Below are 10,830 nucleotides of genomic sequence, written 5' to 3' on the forward strand. Positions count from 1 at the left end.
AAAGACCGGACACTGCTGAATGCAAGCAAACTGGCTCCATTCAGTAAGTACACAAAGTGACATAGACGCAGATACAAATGGGAGAGAGCAGGAGTGGCCTGAAAACGTTCGCCTGCTGTACGAAAATGCATCTCTAGGAACTTTATATTTGTGTTTTACCTTTCTCTAAATTATGTGAATTTTTAACAGCAAACTTTAAAATTTTTTAAATCCCTTATTTTATTATTTTTTTTTTACTAATGAGAGTTCTCAGTAACAAGAGTGTGAAACAGAACATTACTCAAATTTTCTTCAAAAGGCTACTTTTCAATAACAATCTACTGTGTTTGTAAAGTAATAGTTTAACTATTTTTGGAAAGGCAAACATTCCAAAGAAATAGCCTTGGGGTTATGAGATTCTTGAGACTTACTATGAAAATTGATAAAATTATTTTATTTTATTTTATTTATTTTTTTTTAAGATTTTTATTGGGGAATTGGGGGGATGGGAACAGTGCTGGGGAATTGGGGAAAGGGGAACAGACAAGTTGCTGTCGTTTTTGTTCTTCAATCTAGTTGTGGAGGATGTTGCTTCACTGGCCCAAGTTGGCACCATCATTGTGCTCTTCTCTGGCGAGGCAGATCAGTCGCCGGCTTCTGGACGGCCGCTCACTGCGGCTGCTGGCCGCTCACGCTGGCTGCTGGCCGCTCACGCTGGCTGCTGGCCACACACGGTAGCCCATGGCAATCCACTGCCACAGGGACTGCAGCCCACGCCGTCGCCGGCGACTCATGGCAGCCCAGCTCCAGGTTGAGCTGTTGTTCAGCATCTTAGCTGTAGAGGGCAGTGTCACTGGCCCTCACATGTGGGATCCGAACCGGGGCCCTCTGGCGTCCCAAGCGAGTTCTTAACCATCGCGCCACTCGGCCGGCCCTTGATAAAATTATTTTAAATGGAGAAAAATTCCTATCATTGCCCTCTTACTATATTTAAGAAGCAGTCAGACAGTTGAGATAAAGCTGCTCTAGCTGACTGGATGACACATACCCTATTCTCAGTGACATTTTTTAATGAATCCTCACACTTACTTTTATTAAAATTATTTTAAACTTATTTTTAATTAAAATTGCCATTCTCAGTGACTTTTTCAATGCTGTAAGGGACAAAGATTATGTAAAAGTGAAACAGTGTTCTGATGGCTCTAAGATATTTGAAATACTTTAATCTTCAATTTTAGATGGCCAGCTTCCATATGCCATTAGATATACCTGCACTGACATCTGGCTCTGGACATCTTATATTCAAAATTCCTCATTAGTATATCTAAGTAATCTATATTCTTTTCAAGTGTTAATGAGAAAGAAAAATAGAGATCATTATTCTGGTTTGGAATAACAGTTCTTAAGTTTCAGTCTGTCAGTTCTCTTAGTTCACAAATATTTAATCGGGTCAGTCACTCTCATGTTGGATTATAAAAATGGCTTTACTTGAAATTTTGACGCTTCATTAAAAAAATTAATCAACCAAAAACTTAAACTTAAAGATATTCAACATTCCATTCATATTTCAAGGTTATTATTACCTCTTGTCACAGGAATGAAAGTGTTAGCACTGATCTTTTTCTTGAACATAAAAATTAAAATGGTAGAATAATGTAACATAGAAAAAAACCTATTTCTTTGGATGTTTTAAAGCTCAAGATAAAACTCACCATCCCCAACCCAGACCTAAGCCGTTTGAGCCTAACCAAATAGTTCACAGTCTATGGAACAAATGAGTAATGATGTTTTATTGATTCATAGGACCATTTCAGTAAACCTAATTTTGTCACAATGTGAGAATATTTAAACTGAGAAAGACAAAGAAAACCAGAGGGAAGAAAAGAAAAACAAAGACAGGTAAGCTGAGTTCCACTTTGGCTATCATGTTTCTCTGAGCCAATAAAACATCTGAAATTAAAAACAAACACATCTAATCAGTAAAGAGTAAACACATACAGAAAGTAAAACCTGACAATTTGATGGTAAATGCCAATGGAAGAAGAATTACATATTTCTGTTAGAAGTATACTTGTTCAATTTCCATTCTTCATGTAAGGAATATGGACACCTACAATAAAGTTTAACCCATCCTCAAAAATCCCAGTGTTTTTGTTTAAATTCTTTATTATGAAAATAAAGACTAAATATTAAATATTAAAAAGTTATGGCTATAAAGACACAGGTATGTTCAGAATTGTATTTCCTAAGTTCCTGAGTCCATACTATTTGATGAGTGACCTCCACCCACCTTTCATATTTTTACTACCTGAATGCTTTTAGTTCTTAAGATCTCATTAATTCTTTACTCCCTCTAGTGTCAACTCATACCAGAAACAGGAGATACACACTTGCTTTTACAATGCAAACCCAAATCCACGAGAATATGAATAGCAACGCAGTTCCCACACCATCACTTTTAACAATTCCTTGACACATATATGCTTGCAGAGCTCAAAGAGGCCTACAACTTGAGGTCTGATTCCAACAAGTTCAGACCTTGGGATTTATCATCACTCATCTAGCACTCAGCATTTTATTTTAAGCCATCATTATACTTTCTTTTTTTAATGTTATCTCAACTGTCTGCCGTCTGCTTGTGGAATATGTACAGTGTGCTGATAGGATGGTGTACACACAGGTAATACAAAACCACAGGTACTAAAGGAAGATTAGAATGTATGCTGTATTTTGTTCATCCTACAGGAGAAAATGTTTGGCTGATATCAAAAAGGAGAAAAATTATGAAGTCAAAACATTTTTTGGAAGAATAAACAAATATTTAAATTACTTTAGTATTACACAGCATATTCAAAAATTGAACTCATGAATAATCTGGGTAATTTATGAGGTTTCAAATAAGTATCTTATTAATTTATAAGTACAAAATAATAGAGGTTTCAGTCAAATAATTCCTTGCTAATCACTATCAATGTCATATGATGTAGTACTCAGGTATGGCACACTGTTTGTATACGCACACACACACCACATTCTGCAACCAACAAGCACAGTGATGTACACTTTTCAGTGGGGAAATAACACAAATGAAAATAATGGTGCAAAGTACCTATTCTACCTATGAGCCTATTTCATTTTGCTTTAAATAAAAATTATTTATATACAATTGTCCCATCTCTCCACCCTCCAAATAAATATATACAAGAAAGAAACTAACTCATGATATGATAAAAAATAAAGGCAACATCACATGAATATAAATGGGAAGTAGATACAGAACGTCTCCACCAATGTGCCTTTTGCTGTTTTCTGAGTTAGCACAGATGACACATTGAACAGACCTTGGTGTGGGAGAGGGTTTCTTGATTCGCAAAAGCTATCCATTAAAGCGGTCACACAGCCAGAGGCAAGTGTAAAGTGAGGGGAAGAGAGTATACTTTTACGTGATTACAACTTTCTAAAACCCATACCCTAGATGTGTTATGTTCTGTGACACCCATCCATGAGTGCTCTATGTTCATTTATCATCATTTCTGTACACAACCTCCACCCTCCAGTACTTTATCCATCAACCTGGCACAGCCATCTGCGTTATCTTTGTGCAGCTAGTGTTAATGAAGTCCAACCCTCTGACCAGCACATTCAAGCTCATATAGGTACTTACCCTGCAAACTGGGCACTGTCAGTGACTACTGCTGTCTCTAAGCTTGTACTCATCAGACAAACACTTGGCATTATACACACAAAAACACAGGTCACATATCAACACCTTTCCAGGCAAATGGCATTCAAAGCAATTCCAGTCATGATTTTCTGTTTCCCAGTCCTACAAAAAATACAAAATAATTTCATATGACATAATTTGTCAATATCTGCAATGATGAAGAACTAAATTGAAACTAAAGTTCATCAGAAGTTAGGCATTATAAACAATTTTAGACATTTACTGTGTTAAAACAAGAGGAAAAATATCTAGGTATTTGCTTCTTTTAATTTTAAATTATTTCTGAAATAGTATTAATATTCAAAATATCATAAGGTGATCTAATAGCAAAACCAGTCCAAAATGAAGTCCAAAGCCAAACCCAGTTCTAACATTATCTTTCATTTTAAAAAATATAATCTATGAAATAATTTCTTCAGTGAACTGAACACCCCAAGAAACAGCTATAGTTTACTATTTCAAATAAACAAACCTTTGTTTTGTTCATCTTTTTTAAAAATATAGTAAGTACTTAATTAGCACAATGTGGGAACAGAGAAAATAGTAATAAATGGTGATGCTCACTATTCTTATCTTCTCATCCATGGTATTGGATGCTTTATTAAAAATAACCATTAATCAGAATGTCCATGTTGTGATAGGTTGTCAATTTTTCACGGTCTGTTGAATTTGAAAAAATAAATTGAAAATGTGAAACTAAAGGTTTAATCACATTCTCCAAAGGACCTTGCCATAAAAAACAAAAAAGGAAGGAGGCTCATTTTCTTATTGGGACTATTTCTGGAAATAAAAGAATATAACTGCAGGTATACAGGTTTTCTTCAACATTTTTTTAGTTACATTCTTTTTTTGTACAGCCAATACCATTTTAACATAAACAGGAAGATGTTATAAGTTCTCTTAATTTAGAACTCGTTCTTCATAAATATCACTCTTAGTCTTTGTCAAAAAATACCTATGTTAAGAGTGATGAATTAATTCTCAACTTTCATTCCTAGATGTGGCAACCAAATGAACAACGGTTTAACCCACATGTGTTGTAATCAAGGCCATTGTCAATGGGAGTCCTGATCCTCCAAACTTGTCTACGCTGCTCATTTTCTCTTATGTTGGTTAATGCCCTAATGGCTTCACAGGCAGTGATCCGGCTGGTGCCTAGGGTGAACTGTGTTAACTTCTGCTTCTGACCACCGGGGGAGCCACTACCCCCTCCTTCAAAAGGGAAGGCAGTCTCCAGTGTTCCAAAATTCACATCTTCCAACATACATTCAGAGTCATGGCTCGAGCACATTAGTAAATTCAGCAAAAAAGTAAACTTTTTGGTTTGCTTTTTGTTAAGCAATTGGTGGTCTTTATTGACCCAAGTAATAAAGACATAAACCATTTCTAGTTATTTGCTGCAGATGTATCAGAAGGTCAGACAACTAAGTTTGCGAACTTAATTGTCTGACTTTTGTATATACTCTGTAAACTTATGTTGGTGGAGTAATTTCAGTCAGACTGCTTTAAAAACCACAAGATACTGATCTGACATAAAATCCTAATCTCTGCGTGGTAGGGAAAAACATCTACATTACCAAGTTTGGCACAGTGGCACCATAGACACAACACGTGTGTGGTCTTGGCTGAACAAAAATGACAGTCACTATGGAACCATTTCACAAAGCTCATGTACATGGCATTTTAGCCGTTTTAATCTTGGCATCAAAAATTGCTGATGAATTAGGTTTCAGAGAAGACACTTGGTTCTCTTTAATTAACAGACCTCTTTCTAAGTTTAAAACAAAGTATTTCAGAATATTTTCCTCATAGCTGTTGGTAAACATCTTAAAGGATTTGGTGGCTTATATTTTGACTCATTATTAACAAACTACCATCCTTCATCATTTGACCTTTTTCACGTTAATTCATCTGCCTGTGATTCTTAAATTGGTAGTTACTAGGTTAACTAAGAAAAGGAAGCAAAAGGGTGTAATTTTGGTGCATAGCTCCAGCCTCTCCACATTATCTCCTCCTTCTTCCTATCCCCACCCTCTCCCATCCACCCAGGAAACTAGGTGACATGGATCTATCGTATTTCCATGGGGTGTTTTGTAGTTGACCTAGTTTTTCATAACAATTATAGAAATGACAGTATAATTCAAATGAAGTAAAATACAGAAACACTGGATGCAGGTTTATATAATGGCATATAACTAACTCTGTTATCTGATGTAAGAGAACATATGGGTTGGGAATGTATGTGCTGTTCATTCTTTTAATCAGAGCAATAGCTGTTTAGAATATACAAAATATGCAAAAGTCAAGTTCAACAGTTGTTGGATTCTGAACCTAGGATACATTTTCGGAGGTATAACTGACATAAGCATGCTTACCTAGGTAGAGTTGCCTACAACTTGTCTTTTGTACAGTGCTTTGACTAATAACACGGGCACAAAAGGTAGGCCTGCATGTCCCCTGGATTTCACCAGATGACAGCAGCTACTCTGATAAACTTGACCCAGTAAATGCCACTTTGATACTTCAAGAAAGCTTTTAAAAATAAAAACTAACACAAAATCCAAGACTATAAGCAATGTAAAGACAATATGTTTTTTTTTGTTTGTTTTTTTAAAAGATTATATTGGGGTATTGAGGGAGGAGAACAGACAAGTTGCTGTACTCTTGTTCTTCAGTCTAGTTGTGGAAGATGGCACCTCACTGGCCCATGTTGGTGTTATCATTGCACTCTTCCCAGGTGAGACAGTCGCTCACCGGCCACTGGATGGCTGTTCATGGCTGCTCACAGCAGCTCACGAAAGCTCACGCCTGCTGCCAGCCAGCCCCACTGCAGCCTACACCATCGCCAGCAACTCACGGCAGCCAAGCTCCAGGCCAAGCTGTTGTTCACCATCTTTGCTGTAGAGGGCGCAGTGTTACTGGCCCTCATATGGGATCTGAACCAGGACCCTGCTGCTCAGAGCTGGTGTCCCAAGCCAACTTCAAACCAACATGCCACTCAGCCAGCACAAAGACAATATGGTTTTAATGAACAATTCTAGTAAGAGTTAACTAAACTAGCCTAAGAAAGATAGAAATGTAATACAAAAAAGAGCAGAATTAAAGTAAAATAACATAGTGCAAAATTAGTTCACCCTGTTTGGGGTTGCTGTCCTGAAGAAAGGCTGCATACTGTAGGCCTTTCAAAATAAAAACAAAATAATCTTGGTCTCTCTACTATAATTTGGCTCAATGTCAGGCAATACACAGAGTTAAAGGGATTTTGTATATGGTCAAATTATTTGCTATATGACTTACATTATTTTGCAGATGATGTCAACTGATAATCTATGAATGTGCTAATCATGAATGAAAAGGCAGTAGCATGCAAACACAAGAGTCATTACTAGTTTAAAAGGAAACTTTTGATACTAACTTAAAAGCTACAAATCTACATAGAGGAAATCTCTCTAGGAAGTCTGCCATAAAACCTATCATGATGTAAAGAAAACATTTTACTAACAATAAATTTGGTGCCATTATAAATGTGCACATATGGGCCAGCCAAGTGGCACGTTGGTTAAGAGCTGGCTTGGGACGCCAGCTCTGAGCAGCAGGGCCCTGGTTCAGATCCCACATTAGGGCCAGTGACACTTTTCAGCTAAGATGATGAACAACAGCTCAACCTGGAGCTGGGCTGCCGTGAGCAGCCTGCGACAGTGTAGCCTGCAGCCCCTGCTGCAGTGGGCTGTCATAAGCTATCGTGAGCGGCTGGCAGCCGGCATGGGCAGCTGGCATGAGCAGCCGGCAGCCAGTGTGAGCTGCCAAGAGCAATAGTGAACGGCTGTCTAGTGGCTGGCGACGGATCTGCCTCACCTGGGAAGAGCACAATGTGGGGAGCCATGGTTACAGGTAATTCAGAGCCTTACAGACTGGCTCAGTTAATGCTTAACCTGTTTCTGCTCCTAAGGCATTGTCTCTGCCTGCACCTGGAGGGTGCTTACAAGTTGCTGAGGTATGTGGTGAGAAGACCAGTTTCTTAGGAGACACTATAGATAGATGGTTATCTGGGTTAATGGAAGAAAGTGTCCTGGGAAGCTTATCCCCTAAAATCCCTCTGATCTTTAAGTCTCCAGTAGAGAGTTAATGATCTGCTTCTGAGTGAGGTAATGCATAGTTGTCCCTGCAGTATTGCAGGTACTCAAACTGCATATATTGGTGAGGAGAAATAAACTCAGCGCTTCAGCATCACTGAAGACCGGCCACATCAGAATTTGTGTGAGTGTCTTTTTATTCATTCCCACTCCCCCCTTCGGGTACTGATCGACTTGTGGCGGCTGGCCCGCCATACACAATAATACCAACATGGGCCAGTGAAGCGACGTAAAACACAACTAGACTGAAGAACAAAAGGACAGCAACTTGTCTGTTCCCCTTCCCTGATTCCCCAGCGCTTTTGCCCTTCCCTAATTCCCCAATAAAATCTTTAAAGAAGATAAATAAAAATAAATGTGCACATAAGACCATGAATGTATGGTTTTCTTTTAATCTGGAACTGGTTCGAGCTGTAGTTTTTTTTATAATCAGGAGTGATGAATGTGAACATGATAAACTCAATACTTCCCACAGTGTAAACTGACACAGGTTGTCTTCAGAACCTACTAGAAAACATTCCACCATCTAGAAGCAGCCTGCTGGCTTATTCTCTGTCACCATTTACAGCATTTGGTTAAGACTGGAGCCAGACCAGCTCAAATCTGCTTCCGGCACTCCAGGGCTCTGTCACCTGGGGCAGAATACTTAGCGTCTCTCTGTATCATTTTCTTTCTATAAAATAAACCAAATAACAATGCTTAGTTTATAGGGTTTTTGTAAGGATCAACTAAGTTACTATGCTAGGTGTTAGCTAGTGTTAAGAAGATCTGTTTGCCATAGTGCACAAAAAAGGAATATACAAGTCACAAAATAATGTGATGTTTGTCGTACATGTGCAAATTTCTTCTCCAGGACTAAGTTCATTATGCCAGCTAACTCTCAAAATATTTCTGTAAGCTAGATGGAGCAAGAAATATTGCTAAGTCAATTTAGAGATAACACTGATGTAGGAGGGCTCATCAGAGAACTGTCTGGAACAAGGTCCCCCTAAACTATAATCCACTCTCATCATCTTCAAGAGAGATTCTGACTTTTAAAGTAGTCCTGTTTATATGTAATGAACAGATAAATCTTACATTATCAAATATGTGTTTGATGTGGTATTTCAACATAGATACAATGTAAAATTAATTCTCTATAATTCAAGATTTAATTCTGTTAATAAATTCAGTTAACCACTAAAGTAAGAATTTGATTAAATATTTCTATTAAGTTTAAAAATCAATTTTTTGAATAAAATTATTACAACATTGCCTAGTGAAATAGTAAAATTTAGACAGGAGAAAATAGCTCTCTCTCTCATGCACACATACATGTGCATGTACACACATACACACAATCAACATTAAGCTGAAAAGAGTATAACAGAATAGCATGACCCAAAATATTCTACTGAATAAAATGGAAATTCTTTACCAAAGCAACAATAATTTCTACGTATAAGTACATCAGTTTGAATACATATAGAACCACAGCATAACTGGTTTCTAGTTAATAATTGCCAATATTTAATACTTTACTTAGTAAATAAATGTTTATATTTTTGTACCTGAGACAGGTAATGGATCTTTGGAAGAAATGTGTAGTTCTGCAAATAATTAACATAAACTTCACTTTTCAAAAACATCAAAGGTATCCAAGGAGCATGAAGTTTACACTCAAGGTTCTGAACACATGATTGATTAACTTATGACAACTGTAACCACAACAAGGAAAATGCAAAGACCAAAACTTTAAAAAGTTTACTTCACTTGCTGTCTTTATGAAATGGGCAGGGAGAGTCAAGCTGTTTGAATTCAGCAGGCCTCTCAATATTTTTTTAAGAACAAAATAAGGGAGCTTTTTTTGCCACAGCTGTTTAATGGTGTGATTTCTGAAGACTAAGACATAAGTGCAATCCTACCTCTGATCTACAAGGTGTGAGTTTAGCTCAGTTTCAGCAGCTGCATGAACCATAGCTTCTTTTATTATTATTATTATTATTATTATTAGTTTCAGGTGTACAGAACAATGCAATAGTTATCATTTTCACCCTTCACTAAGTAACAACCCCCTCCCCCATCCACTGCCCTCCCACCCCTGATATCATATTTATCTATTACAATTTCATTGACTCCATTCCCACACTCTACTCCACATTTCATGACTATATGTATATATAATTATAGTTGACATACAATATTATTCAACATCAACTTCAGAAATACAGTGCAGTGGTCAGGCCTCTACTCCATCTATGAAGTGGTCTACCTAACAAGACATGAGCCCATCTGGCCCCCTAAAAATATTTACATCATTATTGATTATATTCCCCTGACTGTCTTTTCTACCACTGAGGGCATATTGTAGTTACCAATTTGTATTGTCTCATCCCTTCCCCTTCTCCTTCATCCTCACCCCCCTCCCAACTAGTAACCCTCAGTTTTTCCTCTGTGTCTCTGAGACTATTTCTGTTTACATTTCTCACTTATTCAATTTTTTAGTTTCCACATATAATATAATAAATACCACATATATGGTATTTGTCTTTCTCCGACTGACTTATTTCACTTAGCATAATGTTCTCTAGGTCCATCCATATCGTCCCAAATGGTACGAGTTCCTTCTTCTTTATAGCATTGTGTAAATGTACCACAGTTTCTTAATCCAGTCATCTACCGATGGGCATTTCAGTTGTTTCCAAGTCTTGGCTATTGTGAATAGTGCCGCAATTAAAATAGGGGTGCATTTATTTTTTTAATTAATGTCTTGTGTTTTTCTAGATAAATACCTAAGAGTGGAATTGCTGGGTCATAAGGTAGCTCCATTTACAGTTTTTTGAGATACCACCATACTGATTTCCATAGTGGCTGCACCAGTCTGCAGTCCCACCAACAGTGCACCAGGGTTCCCCTTTCCCCACAACCTCGCCAGTATTTGTTTGTTGACTTATTGATGATAGCCATTCTGACCAGAGTGAAGTGGTATCTCATTGTGGTTTTTATTTGCATTTC

At 37.4% G+C, this 10,830-nt stretch overlaps 1 pseudogene; it reads right to left on the reverse strand.

Annotated features, from left to right (window-relative positions):
• Positions 1-10,830, reverse strand: part of LOC109372846 (zinc finger MYND domain-containing protein 11-like) — a 114,133-nt pseudogene that overhangs the window by 29,716 nt on the left and 73,587 nt on the right.

The sequence above is a fragment of the Hipposideros armiger genome, unplaced genomic scaffold, assembly GCF_001890085.2.
Source record: "Hipposideros armiger isolate ML-2016 unplaced genomic scaffold, ASM189008v1 scaffold_667, whole genome shotgun sequence".
NCBI classification, from domain to species: Eukaryota; Metazoa; Chordata; class Mammalia; order Chiroptera; family Hipposideridae; genus Hipposideros; species Hipposideros armiger.